This window comes from Pelecanus crispus, chromosome 1, assembly GCF_030463565.1.
Source record: "Pelecanus crispus isolate bPelCri1 chromosome 1, bPelCri1.pri, whole genome shotgun sequence".
Classification (NCBI taxonomy): Eukaryota; Metazoa; Chordata; class Aves; order Pelecaniformes; family Pelecanidae; genus Pelecanus; species Pelecanus crispus.
In genome coordinates this window covers 120,348,186-120,370,016 of record NC_134643.1, presented here as the reverse complement: position 1 = coordinate 120,370,016, position 21,831 = coordinate 120,348,186, and positions in this window count along the sequence as shown.

Below are 21,831 nucleotides of genomic sequence, written 5' to 3'. Positions count from 1 at the left end.
ATCTTACCGTTAGTACTCCCGCCTGCCTGCACTGTCATTTACAGTCAGCAGAGGGCTAAAAGTTAAAGGTCAGGCCTAGGAGAATTAGAAAATGTGCCAGTCTGCTAAGCAGACTCTGAACGCAGGGAATGAGCTGCTCTGGGGACCAGAGGCCATGGCTGATTTTCTGCTGTTGTTTTTGTTCCTGGCCTGGGGTAGGTTTATGCACAACCCAAAGCATTCAGAATGAAATATTGTCCTTTATTCATGTCAAAATAAATGTGCACATGATCCACTAGAGGGTTTCTTAAGTTGCATATATTTCCCCGTGTTGCTTTACCTGGTATGTTTACTAGGGAAAGAGACTTCTTTTTTTGATCAGCCCTTTCCAGGCAGGCTGTTAAATCTAAGGGAAGGATTGTTAACAAGCTGGTTACTTACCAATGTGCTGAAGCTCCTGTTACTGCAAAATACATTTTAGCATCTGGGTACTGCCACTGCCAAGCATGTGCTGCTACCTTTGGGCATCAGCTCGGGTGTTGGCTCTGGTAACTGGAGCATATCAAAAGTAAGGACCAAAAAAGAGCACTGTCAGCAAGGCTAGTGGCAGAATTACTGACAAGTGAATATTCACACTGCAGAGAAGGCAAGTGTCCATTTTATTTTTTGGTTCACTGGATGAAGCTATGTCTCTAAATCCAACCTGTTTATTTAATCAGTGGAAGTCCAGAAGTAGCTTATATGTAAGCATGAAGAAGATCCCAGTTCCTCTTTCCCAACACACTGATGCAAAGCTGAAGATGGTGGAGGTAAATTAAGGTTGTTTTAAGCCACTTTTACACACTTTGTTGTGGGATCTGGCTCAGCCTCAACTAGCTCCCAGCATAAGTATCACCAGAGTGGGACCTCCTGTGACATACCTAAGGCTTTCTGTATCTCTCTGCCACTTTTTCTCATTAGCCGGTGATGGCTGAAAATGAAGGAACAGTAAGACTTTCTCTGGTTACACTGCTGATATAACCCTTCCTGTGAGAGCTGGGGAAGACTGCTGAGACATCCCTTTCCATTAGTTATATCTTTTTCAGAGAGGCCAGGGAGCTGATTACATCCTTTTAAGGTCTCTTTAGTCTCGTGGGATGGCACATAGAAACCCTGGAATGACTGGGAATAGAGCCGAAGAGCAGGAAGCCACAAGAATAACTACTGACTGAATTTTTGGTCGTGCCTTCAAAGATATTGCCTCTGTTTCAGAATATCTTTTGTGAATGAGGGACAGAAAAGGCTTGTTATATGTTCTTTAATCATATTCAAATGTTTAGATTAACACAAGCACAGGACTGTAATATTAGTGATAAGTTTGCTCTTCTAAACTTATGCACAAGCTGGTTCCTGCTTTTGTGCAAAGCAGCTAGGCATTTTTAGCACCAGGCTTCTGCTGGTTGTGAAATTTGGAGGGAAGCAGCCCCAGCCACTGCCTTACATAAACTCTGCGCCTGGTACAATGGACTGCTGCCACTGCCGTGTTTGTAGTAGCGAGATTTCCTTTCTGACCTACTTTTCTGCTGTATGCATTGGGCCAGGCCCTCTGGAGCATGAGATCATTTTATATTGTTCCTGTGCCACAAAACTGCCCTGACACCACCTCGAGCAGCCAAGGAAGGATCCCGTCAGCCTAGAGGGATCCACAAATGTCTTAAACAACCCTGTTGTCTTTTTTTCTTCCTGTAGCCAGCACAGCAGACATACTCAGTGTGCTCCAAAACAGACAATAGCTCCTTAGGTGTATAGTCATTCTTTAGGCTGCTTCACATGGGGCAATGATCGAGCACACAAGACTAGGAATATGAGAACAGTACTCACAGATACACAGGTCTATGCTGAGCACATCTTGGCCATAATTGCCCTGGGCAAATATATATGAAGGGATGTAATACTAGTGGAGACAGCTTGGGCAGATATTGAAGGAATAACCTCAGAGGTAATGAAAAAAAATGAAATTTCATAATCTTTTAAATAATTGTAGAATATGAAATATGCAGAATTTGATTATACAGAAGTCTTTTTAAGAGCTGGATACAACCTGGTTAAAAGCAAAATCTGTGTGTCTGAAGATTTTCTTGGAGGAAGGGAGGATGAGGGTGGGAAAGACCCAGCTGTAGATCTATCTGACTCTAGGCTGGTATCTCGGGTGACGACGGTCTGTGATCAAGCCTTGCCTTCCCCCTTTCAGAGCTGTGAAATTAGTGCCTCCTTCTGTCTTCCCCTTAGAGCTGTTCCAGACAGCACAGATAGCAATATCTGAGTCTTCTTAATGGTATTTAATAGAAAACTTCAATTCTGTGCCATAGAGAGCATAATTTCCTACCTATAGCTTCTGCTCTATAATACTTTTTTGTTTACAATCATGATGCCAAATTACCATCATATTTACTAGACCCAAAATTTCATGTTCTATTAAGCTTAATTCCTTGCAGGATGGCTGATAGAGGCTATTAAACAAATATGCCACCATATTGTAACATAAGATTAGATACAAGAGACGTTTAATTATTTCATAGGAAAGTCAGAGTCTAATTGGCATGCTGCAAGTAGGTTGCTGGGGTTGCTGAGGCTGAGGACAATACGTGTTTGCCAAGTTTTCATCCTGCTTGCTCCCCTCCTCAGTGAAATGCATATTCCTCTGAATTACTCTGCAGACCCCTACCACGGTACCCTCAGGCATGTGTACACCCAGCCTGGTGAGACCCCTGGCAGCCTCTTTACAGCTGAGATGTCTAGTTATTGCAATTGTAATTTGCACTGTAATTTGTGTGTAGCAAGTGATGCATGTGTTGCCCACCCTGCCTGGACCAAACACAAGTTGTCAGCTCGGGAGGACTGTGGTGTAGGTGCTCAGAGAGCAGGATGCTGATGGGGGTGCTGAGGTGGGAAAACTATTTTCACCAGTCTCCTCCGTACAGAGGAGAGAGTAGAGAATGGGAACTCTCCCAGCAGAGCAACACTGAGACACAGTTTCCTTGCCGAGGGATTCCTGTTTGACTGAGAGGAAGAAAACAACAGCAGGGGAGAGGCTCTCAGCCAAAGGCAGACTTGAGGGCAGCTGATCTTAAGCACATCCTACAGTGACGAGAGAAGTAGGGCAAGGAAAGTGTGCAGGTGATCAATCATGTTTTGCCTACATCTCTGCAAGTGCTATTTAGCTTAAAGAGAGCCTGGGTTAAGAAAACCTCCTGTAACACTCACCATATGTGCTTATGTATGTCCTGAGCTGTTGACAAGTGTCCAAAAAGCTAGAACTTGGCAAAAAAAGACAGTCTCTTCGGGTGGCTGAGTAGCATTTTGCTGCCCAGAGTGATTTGTTATCCCATTTCTGAAAAATGCCCTCAAGAGTCTGTGCCTTAGGAGTCAAAGAAAAAGAGAGTTTTGCAATGTACCCAGATTATGGAAGTTTAAAGAGTCCACAGACCCAATGTGGTATGACCTAAACATAAGGCCTCACAGCTAGATACTTACCAGGCTGTTATCTTGGCCATGGAAGCTACTTGGCTCGGTTATTTTTATCCTGGCACATCTATCTACTCAAGCCTGAGTCTGATTTAGACATTATGGTCAGACAGATTTGAGACAGAAATAAAAGTTAAGGAGTTAAAATCAGACATGCAAGACACCCATGAAAAAGATTTAACATGATGTTTCATGTATCTGAAAGTTTGAAAACTTTGACATTCCTGACAAAATATTATTTTTCTTTTTGTGACTCTGTAGCTGATGAGAACCCCAATGGATATTCTATTTTGCCTACATAACATATTTTTTCACACGTATATGAATGGTCTCTACCTCAGAACATCATAACTTTCACATCCAGGACTGTCTTCCAATTTTCTGGTCACGATTTTGACATTGTTAATTTGAAAAGCAAGATATATTCTACTGATGTTATCCTAAGTGTCAAAAGTGTCCTTGTAGCAACTTCCTGTGCCTCCTTGGGACCCCTGCTGAAAGTAGCAGCAAAGACCCCCAAATCACTGGGACCACATGCAGGCATATGGTGCTCCAAGGAATGTGCCTATTGCCTGACGTAAACGTAGGGTGTGATTACATGGAATTTTTGCCAGCTGCAAGGTTAAGCCTGGCTGCCTGAGCCAGATCCTGCAGCATCGTTTGCCACTCACTTTTTTGTGGGGATGCAGTGCAAACCAATTCACTGAAATTATTGGAACTGGAAAAAAGAAAGCAACCTTCTCTGATGCACATTTTTTTGTTTTTCCCTGAGTTAGGTGTGTATGCATGTTTACATTTTTTCCTTCCCCTCAAATTTGAATCATTTCAGCCAATCTGGATGACAGTATGACCTCAAATGTTAGGAGAGGCTGTTAAAGTTCAGGAGGGCAGGAATGAGCAGATGCTGGAGGGGAGGAGAAAGGAAACTTCATAAATTGCTTTTGCCAAGAGAATAATGTTCATGTGACAGTCCATTATTTCTATGAGTAAGTGTCTGCTAACAGAGGATGCCCTGTTCTGCAAGGTCAAGGATAACCACAATTGCAGATGACCAGAGCATTAAATGTTTCTAAACCCTGAAGTCTCTTTCCCCTCCAGCACCTGGTAGCACCAAACTTTCTGGTGCCAGAAATCAAAACGACAGGCTTACCTTGTGCTGTTTGTCAAGCAATCTACTTCCACTGTTCAAACCAGCAAAGAAGGGTATTGTATGGAAGGAGGACAACCTGTGTGCCCCATGGCTAGGTGATGATTAGACTGGCTGCATAACTGCTGGAATACAAAGGGCTATGAGAACCACTCAGGGGTGCTGAGTACTTTCTATTTCCCAATTCCTTTCAAGTTTGCTTGTAAAGACAATATCGCCCATCCACTTATAATCTGGGTACTTACTTAATCACAAATCCCAATAAAAGAAAAAAATTTGAGGGAGTAAAGTTGACAACATTTGTCCATAAATACTGGTGGTTTTGACAGCTGAATAGAGTTCACATTACTTGTTGGACTTCTCAAAGAATATGTATGAACTTGAATCATGGATATTGAATGGCAATGTGGTGTGATGGTGTTATATAAAAATAACTCACTGTTATGTATTTAGACATATGGTGTCAGTCCTGTACCAGGTGCACTTGAGACAATTTAAATACTGTTCAGGACAAGCTTAGGTAACCCAAAGGAAGTTTCATAATCATATGTGTTTCTCCCTTTCCCCTTTATCCCAAGTTGAACCCTATGGTTGTCTCCTATTCCATTTCAATTATTTCCCTGTTTTTCTGACTGTGAACCCTTCCTGTATGGATTTCATGACCTCATGGAAGACTTCAGAGTGGTCAGGGTCAATAAATCTCTCTGCAGGGCTTGTTGAATGCATGGCTTTGCTGAAAGGCTGTAAGGTGTCAGCAGGTGTTGCTTTGGCCTCTGGCAAAAGACCCTATAGTGAGAGAACTGGGAGGCCACTCAAACGGTCCTGGGGAGTAGGTTACCATAAAAAAGAAATACAGAGCATTTATTACAATACATATATTGTATGTCTCTCACCTCCACTCTTATCTGCATTGTACTTATTGACATGGCCTTTTAATCTATACCTGAGAAAACTGTCTTTGCAAAGAAAATTGGTGGGAACTGCGCAGTTCAGTTTGGAAAGCAGAGGCATTATAGCCCTCTCAGTAATATACATATTGTCATCTACTTGGACTTCTGTAAGGCCTTTGATATGGTGTCCCACAACATTCTTGCTGCTAAATTGGAGAGATATGAGTTTGATGGATGGACTGTTAGATGGATAAGAAATTGTCTGGCTGGCCACATCCAGAGAGTTACAGTCAACAGCTCAACATCAAAGTGGAAACCGGGAACAAGTGGTGTCCCTCAAGGGTCCATGCTGGGACCAATACTATGTAATATGTTCATCAGTGACATAGACAGTGGGACTGAGTGCACCCTCAGCAAGTTTGCAGATGACACCAAGCTGAGCGGTGCAGTTGATACACTAGAGGGAAGGGACGCCATCCGGAGGGTCCTTGACAGGCTTGAGGACTGGGCCCATGTGAATTTCATGAGGTTCAACATGGTCAAATGCAAGGTCCTGCACCTGAGTTGAGGCAATCCCCAATATCAATAAAGACTGGGGGATGAATGAATTGAAAACAGCCCTGAGGAGAAGAGCTTGGGGATACTGGTGGATGAAAAACTGGACATGAGCCGGCATTGTGGGCTTGTAGCCCAGAAAGCTAATCGTATCCTGGGCTGCATCAAAAGAAGCGTGGCCAGCAGGTCAAGGAAGGTGATTCTGCCCCTCTGCTCTGCTCTGGTGAGACCCCATCTGGAGAACTGTGTCTAGCTCTGGGGTCCCCAGTACAAAAGAAACATGAATCTGTTAGAGCAGGTCCAGAGGAGGGCCATGAACATGATCAGAGGGCTAGAATACCACTCCTATGAGGAAAGGCTGAGAGAGTTGTTGTTGTTCAGCCTGGAGAAGAGAAGGCGCTGGGGAGACCTTATTGCGGCCTTTCAATATACAAAGAGGGCTTATAAGAAAGACGGAGAGAGACTTTTTACCAGTACCTGTAGTGGCAGGAAAAGGGGCAACAGTTTTAAACTAAAAGAGGTTAGATTTAGATTGGATATAAGGAAGATTTTTTTTTATGATGACGGTGGTGAGACACCAGAACAAATTGCCCAGAGAAGTTGTGGATGCCCCTGGAACTGTTCAAATTCAGGTTGGATGGATTTCCTGGTTTTGGCTGGGATAGAGTTAATTTTCTTCCTAGTAGCTGGCATAGTGCTGTGTTTTGGATTTAGTAGGAGAAAAATGTTGATAACACACTGATGTTTTAGTTGTTGCTAAGTACTGCTTATGCTAGTCAAGGACTTTTCAGCTTCCCATGCTCTGCCAGGTGCACAAGAAACTGGGAGGGGGCACAGCCAGAATAGTTGATCCAAACTGACCAAAGGGCTATTCCATACCATATGACATCATGCTCAGTATAGAAACTAGGGGCAGTTGGCCGGGGAGCAGCGATCGCTGCTCGGGAACTGTCTGGGTATCGGTCGGCGGGTGGTGAGCAATTGCATTGTGCATCACTTGCTTTGTATATTATTATTATCATTACTATATTGTTATTATTATCATTACTATTTTACTTTATTTCAGTTATTAAACTGCTCTTATCTCAACCCAGGAGTGTTTCTCACTCTTACTCCTCTGATTCTCTCCCCCATCCCACCAGGGCAGGGGGAGTGAGCGAGCGGCTGCGTGGTGCTTAGTTGCTGGCTGGGGCTAAACCACAACAATGGGGCTTTCAACAACCTGATCTAGTGAAAGATGTCTCTGCCCATGGCAGGTGGGTTGGACTAGATGATCTTTAAAGATCGCTTCCAACCCAAACCATTCTATGATTCAATGATATTGGCATTATCATTAGATCAGTATAAGATTTCAGGTGATTTAAGAGTCTTCTTTCTCTTCCTGTTGTTTTTTCCTGTACTGTAGTTAGACTTTATTGCATATCTGTTTCCTTTGTGAACCAGAGAATACAAAATAATGCTCTAATTGAAAACTTTAAGTACTTTTATCACCCATCAAGTATGCAAAAATAAATAACAAAAAAGCAATACCTTTTTCAAAGATAGAATGAAGAGAAAAGCACAGCAATAAACCAACCACAAGATCCTGGTGATTGCTGCATTCAGCTCGTATTATTACAGGGAAATCAAATACTTTTCATAGTGTCCCACCTAGTCTAACTCATAGGCCTATTGGGAACATCAAAAGGCAAATAACAGTGATATAGCCTTGAATGGCGACACAACCTGAATGATTTTGTCTAAAAAAGTCTGCTTTCCTTTTTTTTTACTATATTTTTTACCTTTTATCATACTATTTTTTCATTCAGCTGGCTGTTTTTTTGCAGGCTAACAGATTCTGTTAACCAAAGGCTGGAGCTTTGGGATACCAAGTGAAACAGAGATTGGTGTTGTAGACTGTGCCACTAACCTCAGGTAGCCCATTTCATCTCCTTTGCATGTTTCTAGATATTGATTATTTGGATGGTAATGACTTTAGGAGAACCAGTCGCTCTCCTTATTCATATACAGCTCCTGATGTGTTCTCAGTTGGAGAGCTAAAGACCAACTGTAATTTAAAATACAGTGTCAAGTATCAGTAGTGCTGAGACTGTGCATAGCTCACTGGCATCCAAGAAGTTACTGTGATAAATTTCAAGGTCCCTGGGGAAAACAGTGCATATCTCCATCTATCTATATATACTATTTTGAGCATGATATTTACCCAGAGAAGCACACATCTAAATTACTCCCTTTTACTTACAGATCTGAAAAGGAATACAAAATGGATGTATTTTTTTTGTCTGAATGTTATTTGTAAATTGAACATAGTGATGTTTTCATCACAAAAATTAGCACTGCAGAGTGCTGTTTCTTAAATTGAGAATGGTCATGATGAAAGCCACTAATTCATGCACTTGGCTAAAGTCAAAAGTCTGCAGAAAATTCATGTCTTTTTGATCTGAGTAAAATGTTCTTAAAATTGGGTAAAACTGTAATATGGTTTTATGAAAATAAACAAATAAGCAAATTTCTTGCTGCAGTGCTATGGAAAAAAAGAAATTGAAGGATCAAACAGAAGCTGTGACTCTAGATCAAGATGAAAAACTGGACTTCACCTTTGCTCATTGAGTTGCTTTTTAGTGTTTTAGGGTTTTTTTGAGCATTGCATCTGAGCTTCTGTGAAATAATTACACTGATGGTTTTGGTTTCTAATGTACATCACATAAATCTGCAAAAGCTATTGGGCAAATTCTGCTGAGTCTTTCACCTCAGATCAGCAGTGCTCAGATCATTAATCATGCATTATAAGCTTTAATAGACTAAGTGTTTTAAAGACATCTGCTGAGTCTCAAAGCACAGAGTGCAGACCTTGCATTTCAGAGATTTCTATATTCGAGCAGTAATAATGTTGTGAGAAAAAAAGACCCAACAAAAAAGCTTTTCCTCTCCCTTTGGTTCCAGAGACACATGCCATGCTGCAAGAGAGGATGATCACACAAGTTTTTTATAATTGGAGACTGAGGAAGTTAAGCTCACCATGTATTAACATGTCTTCTTAGGTACAGTGATTGTCAGGCAGTGAGCATATAAAGAAAGATCTGTTTTGCATGAACCGAGTGTGTGAATAAAACAGTTTAGTCCTGAACAACGTCACGCATGCCTGAAAATCACTATAGGTAACAGACCTTTTGCTTATTTAGTTTGTCTGATTCAGTCACTCAAACACATAGTTTGGTGAAGGCTGTTGTTGCATGTCTTGCACAAAAGAGAAAATTAGTTAGATTTTTCTCACATTTTAAGGAGGTACTATGCCAGACTTGGAAGCTAATTCTGAGTTATGTTAGTGAGTCATAAGATTGGTCTGTAAGTACACCTTTGCACTTGTCACTTGTAGTCATTTTTTCCACTGGATACTTTACTGTGTGGTAGTAGCTTCTCAGATTGTACAAGGAAACACTTTCACAGTGGAAAGGGAACACAGAGGTGGAAAGGGAGCATGAGGGCATGCAGGCCCTTGGTTATGGCTACAGGTTTGTTTCCAAACAGACAGCAACAGGGAATGGCAGGCTACAGAGTCACGGGATGCTTTTGCCCATGTCATGTTATGGATGAACCCTCCTTGATAGCGACAGTGATTGAGCTAAACACTTCTCCTCTGACTCCCATATTTACTGCTTAGCACAGAGGGTGCAATCAGGAAGTTCAGTACCTGATGTGTCCTGGTGCACTATACCTTAGCTGTTTGAAAATGCTTTACCTAAAATGTGTGAAATCCAGATGAATTCTGTCTTCTCCCACGCTTTCTTAGGTTACACCCCAGTTGCCATGCTACGTAGTATGACTGCAATGTGAGCTGTCTTTCCATTTTCTAAAAATAGCAAAGCAGCAGCTGAAAGCTGGGTGTCCTTGCCATTAAGTTGAGAAGTCACTTTCCTACTGTCCAAGTGATATTTAAGAGGGTCATCAAGGGTAGAGGCAGCTGGAGACCCACCTTGGGAGACCCTCAAGCCTAGGGTAACAGGCTAAGATGCCCACCTGAGAGGTGGGAGACCCAGCTGTAGCTCTATCTCTTCTGATTCAGGGCAGTGACTGGTGATATAAACTTTTCCAATGGTGGTTGGAAACTGGTGGGGCTTGGTACTCAGCCCCCCCCCCCGGGATGTCCTTATTACTGGAGCAATCCCAGGTCTACAATGTGATTCTTTACTGCTGGAAAGCAAAGAAGAAGGGCTCTGCAGCATGGTGGGTTAACTGCATGTGTGTGAGATGTCACTGGTGCCCTCAGGCAGAAGAGGGGCTTGGACCTGGTACTCCCATGTGAGTGCTCTTATATGTGGGTGTGGGGGAAAATGTCAGCTGCAGGGTTGCTGCTCATTTCCTATGTTTTTCTTACAATACTTGAACAAAATGTCTCATGCTGAGTCAAATTTTTCATGTGAGATGATTTTTCTTCCTGGCTTTTTGTATTGGTTAGGAAGAAAGGTAATAAAATAAATAATAAAAAAAAATTTGCACGTAATCCAGACTGATTTCCCCTTTCCTCCCCTCCCTGCGTTTCCCAGTTTGGTATTGAAGACATCGATTACTCTTCCAGCCTTTTGAGGCCTGGACTAAAGCCAAGAAAATGAATTAAAAGGTAAACAGAGGCAAAGAAAAGTAGAGATATATGATCAGGGACACAAAGCAGGTTCCTGGCAGAATGTGGAATTGAGTCCTCTTGCTTTCTGCAGAATCCAAGCTTTCCTTAAAAGGGAAACTGAAGGAAATAGGTCAACTCAAATAACATTAAATCATGCTGTATGAAAATGTATCCCCCTCATCTCTAAGCTGTGAGGTGACACACAATTTTTAAACCTAATTTTACTAATGAGTGTCTGTGATGTGTGAGGAGGGTCTCTGGGATCTGAACAGTGTTGTCTGCTTGGTGTGACAGTTTTTCTAACAGCTTTCTCACCATATCTACTCTCAGCTGTTCTGTTTCTTTCTTTTTTTTTTTAAAGGAAACTTGAGTTATTGCAACTTTTTACCCTCTCCTCACTGCTTTAATGGGATCTTCCTTCTCTTCCTGCTTTCTTGCCTCTTTCCGTTTTATGAGAATTTTATTCTGCTCTCCTTATAGTTCCAACACTTTCTCACCTTCTTTCTGACAAGTAAAGAAAATGAAAGCTTTATGCTATAGCATTCTGAAATGAAACTCTAGTGTAACACCCCTGTTTCAAATTGTTCCTGGGGAAAGAGGAAGACAGCTTTATTTTATTTTTTTTTTTCATAGGTGGTTTACGGTCCTGCATTTTGGGTTCAGAGTTCTGACATCACTCAGGGTACCGTAGAAAAATATTCCTTCAAATTCTTTGCTAAATATTTAATAAACAGCAAATGTGGTTCCTAATGGACTTCATGCAATGGCATCTTTTATGGGAGAAGCCCTAGGAAAGGTGGTAGAGGTCAGGCTAAATGACAGAAAGGTGAGAGAATTTAATTTGTTCTTTGAGAAATGATCAAGAAAGAGAGCTGTAAGATGGAAAGAAATGCTACTGTTTTCTTTCTGAAACTGGTCTGTAGATAGATATGTTATAGCCTCTCAAAACAAAAACTGGTTTCAGTGCAGGCAGCAAAATTGCTCCGCATGAAAAGTGAATTTTCCATTTCTTCTAGGCTACTTTGTCCATTTATATTAATGGTCTGAAACAGATCAGAGAGTGCTATTAATGAAGTAATAGAAAATGGAAAATAGCACTGAACATTCCTAGAAATCTGAAACTGAGATGCCTGTTTAAAGCTAAATCTTAGACCTACTGTAATATATTGCCTGTTACTAATTACCATGCTGTTAAGCTCTCAGCATTAGTTTAGTTTGCATTATACTAGTGTTGCCACACCTGCTAAGGACAAATAACTTTGCCTTAAAGGTTTATACAGCTGATAAATCCAGGTCCTATTTGACCTTCCCCAAATGCCATGATTTGGAGGGGGGCCTTGAACAGAAGATGACCCTTAATTTCTCCAAGGTTTAGCGCAGGGGTCTTGAGTCAATATTTCCTGTCTGCTGTGCTTCCTGGAAGCAACTTGTGTGTTGGGCTATTTCTTGTATGTTCCCATAGTCCTCCGCTTTAACCACCATCTCCTACTCCCCCTACCTTGTTTTGCTCCAAGCTGAGTACCCTGCTTCCCCATGCACTGTAGCCAGATCGTAGTCTACTGCTGGCATCAGAGAAGGGGCAGCAGGATGGATGCAAAGGGGAACAGCGTAATGACAAATGGCCCCTTGTTTCCTTGATAAATTTGGTCTGGGGTCCCTGGCTGCAGAACATGGGTGCATCTGAAAGAGGAATAATTAGCGATAAACATCCTGCACTGCTCTCTGCCTCCAGAGGGAAAGGTGCCCTCAGAGAGTGGACAGAAGCACGGTTATCATGCCGGTACCCACAACTGTAAAAATGTCCGTCAGCCAATCTTTGATGTATCGCAGGAAGACTGATGGTAATCTACAGTCAGCAAAAACGGACAGTAAAGAGAAGTGGTAACAGTAATACAATTTGATCTGCCTCTGTGAACTAACACTGGCATAGATGGTGGAGATTTTTCCAAGTAAAATTATAGAAAATACAGTTTGGATCTCAGGAGTGAGGAACCCTGCAATTTTTTTCAGGCTCGTGTGACATTTTATTGTCCTATTATGAGAGCACTTTTAAAATTTTATGCTGAGTCCCTCATTGCATGAAGACCTGTTTGACATCTGTGCTAAAAAACCTGCCATTCTGCTTATGTTTCTGTGATAGCAGGTAGCAAGGTAAACTGTCCATATGTGGTAACGTTTCCTGAAATGTGACGTGTATTATCATTTTTCTTATGAGCTGGCAATTCTAATATGTTGAATTCTGGAATAAGTTTTCTACCCTGGCATTGATTAACAGAGTACTTTCCAGTTCATATGTTAAATTTATTGAAATTCCAGTTCTGAAAAGCGTTCAAAGAGGGCGCTGGTATGACGTGCCAGTCTGGCTCCGGCAGCGGGAAAATGGTCACCAGGTGGCACTCACGGACCGCGCAAACCCCCCGTCTTTCTGCATCTATCAAAAGGTGAGATGTGGAGCTTAAAACCCGTTGTGGCTTGGTTTAACCACACAAGCAGTTACCTTTCCTCTGTAACGCATTTAGTGTTTGGAATAAAGCAAACGGTATTATCCTCGCTATCAGCATTTGCATCATAAAATATGCCCACAAATCTCGTCTACTGGCTTAACAGCTATATCAAATGCTTCATCCTTCAGTATGGTGCATAGATTAAGAAGTCTAGGTCAAGCCTGCTTTTTAATGTCTTCCCCACTAGCAAACAATGGAGTGGAAAAACAATTATAGTGGAAGTGTGTTGCAGAGGCATCCATTTGCCCAACGACCTTCCCCTCATCCTTGAAAAAAAAAAAACAACCCAACCAAAAACCCCAAAACTCTCAAGCTGGAGAGGAATTCCACACTTCTGGCTTGTTTTGAGAAATACGTTCTGGAAATGAAAAGTTAAGGTAGCCAGCTTTTTTCCCCATTGCCACATAATCCTTCATCATTCACAGTCTTTCTTAACCCAACTCACATCACCTCCTCAGCTTGGATTTTTTTTTTTTTTTTTTGTGTCCTGCAGTGGAAATAAGTTGTTGGATATATACAGATAATTTTATGTACTGTTTTTCTAATGTTAGTAAAGATTTTAAAAGGAGTATAGTCCCAACACACATTCTGCTATGTTAGAGTTTTCTAAGCTTTCTCACAGTGTGTTGGTGGCCTAAAGAATATCTTTATGAAAAAAATAGAATTTGACTGGTGGAATTAAATGTGCACTAATGCGTACACTTAAATGTGTACTAAGGGTTTTCATCAATGATTTGTACAACTAACCCCAGTGACTACAGTTTGTAGTAGTTAATATTTCCAGGTTATTTCACTGTTAGGTTTGGGAAGAGATTTTCCTAGGCAGTAAAAATATTATCATCTGCATATTACAGTCTCTCAGGTACAATTTTTGGACCAGTAGAACTAGAGAGCAGTTGGGAGGGTCACCAAGCCCTCTGCTTCTTCTCCTTTGGGTTCCTGCCATGACGGTACAGTGGGGCTGGCAACAGCACGATGCTTGCTCCTCCCAGTCTGGGCACTGGGCTGGGGCAGCAGCTCAGCTCTGCAGTTGCGGTGTCAGGCACATACTTACCCATGTCCCACCCTTTGGTCTCTACCACTGAGCATATGTCATGGTTTAGCCCCAGCCAGCGACCAAGCATCACGCAGCCACTCCCTCACTCCCCCTGCCCTGGTGGGATGGGGGAGAGAATCAGAGGAGTAAGAGTGAGAAACACTCCTGGGATGAGATAAGAACAGTTTAATAACTGAAATAAAGTAAAATAGTAATGATAATAATAACAATATAGTAATGATAATAATAATATACAAAGCAAGTGATGCACAAGGCAATTGCTCACCACCCGCCGACCGATACCCAGACAGTTCCCGAGCAGCAATCACTGCCCCCTGTCCAACTGCCCCTAGTTTCTATACTGAGCATGACATCATATGGTATGGAATAGCCCTTTGGTCAGTTTGGATCAACTATTCTGGCTGTGCCCCCTCCCAGTTTCTTGTGCACCTGGCAGAGCATGGGAAGCTGAAAAGTCCTTGACTAGCATAAGCAGTACTTAGCAACAACTAAAATATCAGTGTGTTATCAACATTTTTCTCCTACTAAATCCAAAACACAGCACTATGCCAGCTACTAGGAAGAAAATTAACTCTATCCCAGCCAAAACCAGGACAGCATATTTCCAGCCAGATGTTGGCACTGGCTGCCAATCTGATCAGCCCATGGGGGTACCACAGTACACTGGTCCAGCAGTTTGAGACGCCATTGTCTTGTTCACTGTTGATGCACAGCCTGTGCCAAGGCTTATCATGCCCCATTCTTGTCTGGATTGTTGAGTTTGCTGTGGCTCACCACGCTCAGCCCTGTTGCCATCACACTCTGCTCATGACCAAGGCAAGGCCACGATGCTTCCATGTCACCAGACCAATTAAGCAGACTAGGTTTGAAGCAGTAAGTCACATCACATCTGAGGTTAGAAAACATGTTCTAACATTGAAGTACTTCAGGTACATCAATAACATTTATTTTTCTGGAGTTATTAATATTTTTTTTTTAAAAATGTACTTTTTCTGTGCTGATGTATGGACTGTGACTTATGATGTATGTGGAAAAGAGGGGAAGATCCATTTCTTTAGAAGAGTGTTTGTATAGGTGTACATTTAGCAGGAGAACCTTCATTGCAAGAGAGAAAGAGTGAAGGTTAGCTTACCTATTCATACTAGGATGTCATCTAGCCTGGGAGGAAGGAGTAAGCAACAGGGCAGCTCTGAAAAAAATCAGTCTTAATAAGAATGCAAAACTTAAATCACAACTAATGTTATTCCTTTTCTTCTCCTTTTGCCTTTTTTTCAAGTTTTTGAGAGGCAACATATAAGTGTTTTTGCTGAACTTATCACTTGGCTCTTCACCTCCACTCCTGAATTCTTTCTCACAACATACTTACATTCTTGGCCCATGCTCATGATATTAATCCTCAAGAGTCATAAAGATCTCAGTCAACAGGTATGGCATGAACTTGGGACTTTATTTACAAATTTGTTAATTCTGACACATGGAAAACGTTACATGTTAAGATTTCTTGATACTGTTTTGATAGTCAGGAGAGAGAGAAGGTTGTACTCCTCGCTGTTTCCTAACACAGTTCAGATAGGATATGACATTTTTTCATCATGGCCATAGTAGGCAGTGGCATTGGAGCCCTAGATTGCTAACTTAAGTCTGACAGTTGTTGAGATTAATGTGGATGCTATTTGCTTATATTCTTCAAGACTGGATTATGTATTAGGGTTTTTGCTTTCAAATGTTCAGTGTGCTGTATTTTGTTTATATGAAGAAATGGTAATCAAATATTTGTATGTCTAGTAAACCTATTTGTTGCTGGGAAATACCTCATTTACTGGCAGACAGGAGACAGACATTTCTCTGGTTTCATGGTTGCATTATCACAATCTCTGAATGTATTTGAGGTGGTCAAGCTTAAATTTGGATCAGGGATTGAAACACCCTAAACAGTTTCATCATGTCCTTAGGAAGACAACATCCTCATGTACTGGTGAGAGGATGTGGCTTGCTCTGAGTAATTTGGGAGAGAATGGAATTTAATTTTCATTTTCAAAACTGGGAAGAAGAGATACTCATTCAGAGCAGGGAAGACTATTTTAGTTTCTAGATGCTCAGGGTTTTTCCAGCAGAACACCTCCTGGTCTACTGAATCTAGACATGGTTTATGAAACATACATTCATCATGAATGAAGTAACATAAAAACTGAGGTTAGCTCAGTTTATGACTCAACAACAGTTCAACCTACAATAGCAAAATGCTCAGCATAAGAGACTTACCTAGTCTTGTAGAAACACTCTACTGGAGTAGAGGGCTCACCGTGCTTCCCCTGTAGTGGGTGCTTATAGATCATGAGCTGAAAACACATGGTAACAGCAGCACATCTTCTTCCTTTGTGCAGACTGGAGGTACCTTTGGTGGTGCGGACTTCCTTGGGCTCCATCTGTCCCCTGAAGTGGATTAGAAGGCAGACAGAGGTCATGCTGTCGAGGGGCAGACATTCTGAGCAACTGATTTCCCACTGATTGTTAGAAATTTTGAAAATTACAAATGATAAAACAGAAAACATTTCTGTTCAGTCAAAATTCCTTAACTGTAAACATTTGCCTTCAGAAGGTCATTGTTAAATTTGGTTTCCGTGTGAACCTTTTCTCTCAATTTATCAAAACAATCCTTACTCCATTTCTTTGTGCCTTTTTTCTTCTCCCTGCTTCTCTCACTCCTTTCAATCATTCCTCTGAACAACTCTTTCTAACTTCCACTTAACCCCCTAAAAAATGTTTATCTTTTGCTGTACTGGGGCTTAAGTGATACTTTGTAAAACAATGGCTTTGTTTTAATAATTAAATAAGTTTTTAAAAAATTGCTTCTGATTCCTGACAGTCTTCCATGTAGATAAACTAACTAGATTATTCTGTGCCTTTTTCTTTTTCCTTAAGTTATACATGATAGAAAATTAATAGCAAAGTTTCAGATTAAGAGACCATAACTCTGTGACTTCTGGAGACCTAGAGCACAGGCCAGTGCTGTGTAAGGATCCACAAAGGATTAGGTTGCAGCAGCCTGCTCCAGTATTTTGAAATGGTCAGATAAGCCCTTTACAGGTGCCTTGAGATTGCCTTGGTCATGGGAGGTGTAATGTTTGACTGTGATGAAATCAAGTGTCTGGGACTTGGGGAGAGAAGAAGGAAAGAATGTGACATAGGCATAACTAAGTCATTCCACAGGAAGGTAGGATTGGACAATATTTGGCCAGATGACTTGTTCTTAGCAGTGATTCTTGGAACTGAGTGCTTCTGAATGCAATCTTCTTCCATAATGCATCTGGGCCATTATGCAATGCCAGTCAAGGGGTTAGGAGTCTTGGGAAGGAATCCTAATTGAATTGATGCTTACCAAAAGCACACGCATTTCTGCTGCCCAATGGGTGAATGTAATTCTTCTGATAGGCCCGTCAGAGCAATGTGGGTGTATATACGTCACACCGGTGTTGACACACCTTATTTATGAAGCGCCACTTTCACATCCCTGTCTAATTTTCTTCTCACCATACGTCCTATGCCATGGAAATATCTTTAGAAAATGGAAGTGAAACACTGCTGTGCTTTACAGGATGACAGCCACATTTGCAGAAGAGGTAGAACTGGGTGCAAGCAGGTTCTGCATAACCTATATAATTCTGTATAGTTTGTGTGTGTTGGGATGAGTGTTCAAGGGAGCTGTGGTTCTGACACAGGTTCTGTGGTTCTATCACACTGCTCTCCATCCTAAGGTGCAGTGTGGCTGCAGAACTGTCTTCTAGTTTGCCTGGGGGTAATGAATATGCTCACTGAATTTGATATGTAGCTCTGTGTGACACTGTCTTATTTTTGTGCTTCATAACTATGTAACTTCAACTGTTAAATCAAAATCTTAGGGGAATCATTGAATGTGAACACATTTAAAGACAATTTAAGGTTGTGAGATCTATACTCAGAAAAGCTTGCTTTAAGCTAATTGTCCATGGTAGTGCCAGGGATAGGAAGTTGAATCAAGATGCCAAGTAATTAATTTTAATTTATTATCATTATTTATATTTATATTATTTAATTATTTATAATTGTTTATTATTATTGTTATTATTGTTATTACTGTTATTATTATTATCATTATTATCATTATTATCATTATTATTATTATTTAATATTATAAAACAAGGGGAGACTATAAGGTTGCCAAGATGTAAAAGGGTCAAGAATTAAAACACATACCTTTGCAAATTTTGGGGTGTCAGGGAAAGAAGTTAGTTTTTCCTTAAAGTGAGACACAACTCTATGGAGGTGATAATTCAGTCATTTAAAAAATAGGGGCTTACCATATGAGCCTTTAATTTACAATAGGCTTCAGGGAAACCAAATAATTTAAGATTTTCAGCAATAAATAAAATGGGAGGAAATACTGTTTGCTTATGAAGCGGTTCTAGAGGCTTCTGCAAAGATGACAAATAAGCATGTCGTTTGTGGAAACAAGCAACAGTTTCCAGGACAGTTACCAATGTGGAGAAACAAAAAAGGGCTTGCTAAAATTTCCTGGAATATGCACAGCCCCTTATTTAGGTAAATTCCTGTTAGTCAATCATGCCTTGACTGAGTAAAGTATGAAGAAAAGTGTGCATCCCTTACCTGACGTAAGGAAAAGGGCATATATACCAGACAAGATTTATTCAGTTCTGGCTTCCACTTTTAATTAACACATAACTATTTTTTTCCACAGTGGGATGTACATGTTTTTTTCATGAGTCATTGGAAGATTCACCTTTTCGAAAACACTGTATTGGTATCAAAGCTTAAAGACCATTATAACAGTTTCAGAAGACTGAATGTTAAAACTATTTAAGTGAATACAGATGTATAATAAAAATTTTGTGACTTTACTCAAAGGTGCATAAACCAGTTTAAAGTACTATCATCAATGAATCAACATCTATTTAGAATTTATCTTGTCTACTGAGTTTTTGGTCCCAACTGAAATGAAGAGTTTGCTACAGAATACGACTGAGCCATCATGAATGTGTTTGCAAAACCAAAATTTGAAAGAACTATGTGATATGGTAACAATTTAATGCTTTGAATATTGCATGTTTCAGGTGAAATATCATACTGCTATATTCAAAATAAGGAAGCAAAAGATTTTACAGGGCATATTAATGACAACTTTGTATGACTTGGCACTGCTCATAGGCATTCATTGGCTCTTTGAAGGCATGCAGGCAAGTTTCTCAGTCCTCCTCAGGCTGAGAAAAATCTAGTTCTGAGATAAAGTCTTTGTATGAATTTAACGACTTGATTCACAGAGCCAGTGAAAATTGTGATTTAAAAAAATTAATGAGTCTCTGAAATAGTTCTCATCCCTTACCAGAGCCACATCCTAAGGAAGAGAACAAAGTGCTTTTGTAGAAACTAAAACATTTGTTTCTGAGACACCAAGGATCATCATTTCCATATTGCAAAGTCCTTGTCTTCATTCCCAGGTGTTTCAACCTACATTTGGGTAACAAATCCCAGCTGTTGCTGTGGTTGAAGAGGTAGGCCTAACTTGTGTTGGCAGCTCTCTCAGCTGGTTTGTGTCTCTTGCTGATTTAAGTGGATTTGTTTTCAAGCTCAGAAATGTATTACATAGAGTCAGATGAAGGTCTAAGACTGTCATGGGTAGAGCCAAACCATGCATGCTGTAGTGTTATGTCTCTTCCAAACTCTGTTTCTTACTAGCTGCAGATTTGTGCAAACCCTTCATCACACAGGTTACTGGCAGCTCTGGAGAAAAGAAAAATTGTTTACTTCTTCTGAAGCTTTCTTAGTGACCTGAAAATTCACAGAATTTAAGTATTTTACCAAAATGACATCTGAGCATTTTCTGAGACGTATTTGAAACTAAGATATATGCGTATTTCAAAATGAACAGCTGTTTCAAATAATATCAAAGGATTTAAACTTGAAGATTTGATGGATGCAGATTGGTGAAACACATCAATTAAAAGTTTTGGTTCCATTTCATTATATTTATTTATTGTCTGGAACAGATTTAACCAAAATGTTCCTGTCAGCTTGAAATACCATTGTCCCATTTTGGCAGTAGCTTTTTGCTATGCCAAAGCAAGAAACTAGACTTTATAATTCAGTTTCTTGAGGGAAGAGAAATGGGTGAAATGAAGTCTGCATCTATCTCAGTTATAACCTCTTTTATTTAACTGCATTTACTTTCCTGCGATAGGGTAATCAAGCAGCGTTTAGAATGTTCCCAGTACCCATACTTTCAGAAATCTCACCCAGACACTGTTGCCTCTTGACTCACAGTGAAGCTAAGAGCAAGCTTCTTGCAGTTGTTGTTCTACTACATTGCTATGAAACCATGCACCAAGAAAACCTACTGAATAAGGACTGTCTTTGCTACAGTGAATAATTACAAATTAAAAATGTGATTTTTTTACCTGTCATATTGTTATCCTTTGTTGTTTTTTTCTGGCTCCTTACATTGCTATCCCTCATATTCCTTTTATAATTAAGTATTTAAACTTGAAATAGTGACTTCTGTAGGTGTATAAATTACCCCATCTGATAATGATAATAAGCTGGTGTTGCTAATATTACTCATTTCACACTCATGCATCTTTACTGATAGACAAGTAATACTGCAATTTCTATGTGTGAAAAAGTCTAAATCAGAATTTTTTTTTTTTTTTAAGTAAATTTGCAGTCTTTTAACAATGGAAGACTGTATTTTCCTCTAGTGCTGCAGGAAATTTCTTACAATGCAACATGCTGTGGATTAGGATCTGAAAACTCGTGAAAGGAAATATGTTGTGTTTAAGGCCAAAATATTTTTTCATGTGGAAAAATCTGCAGATAAACCTATATACAATTTGTATGTGTGTGTATATATATATATACATATAAATTAGACCCACTTATTGATGCCATAGCAAAGTATCAGGAAAAGAATTACAAAAAAACCCAGTTAATCACCACAGTTCTTAAGTACAAATTACTAATTCCCATTTATAGGAAACAACCTACTAGAGCTACCAAAAACCCTACAATATTCGTTTTCAGTCTCCATAAAAACTCAGAGGGAATTCCCCGGCTGTTCCTTAAGAGAAGGCCAATCCCTTCCCAACTGGGATCACAAGAAAAATTCTTAAGACAAATTTGTTTTCAGATGTGTTCTTTCCCAGGAAATTATATTGGTTTAAATGCAGGAAAGATTCCTTGTAAGTTTCCAAGTCTCTGCTAACACTGTGAGTCAGATGTCTGCAGGTTGTGTTGTGCCAGATTTGACGTCAAACGATAATCCAATGGGGTTTTCCATTAGCCTTCATAATGGAGATTCAACGGGATCTTACTGCGTAAAATAACCGGATTTTGTCTGAATCATGAAGTTTAACATTAAAAAGCTGATTTCGTTAACTGGTTTGTTAAAACACATTTTTAAAGGCTCAAAATATTGCAAAAAAAGAAGATATTATGCCTGAGTATACAGCAATATTAATTCTGAAATGTTTCACAACTTAATAAAATGTTAGTGCAGCACAGACAAAATCACTCCTATGGTTAGT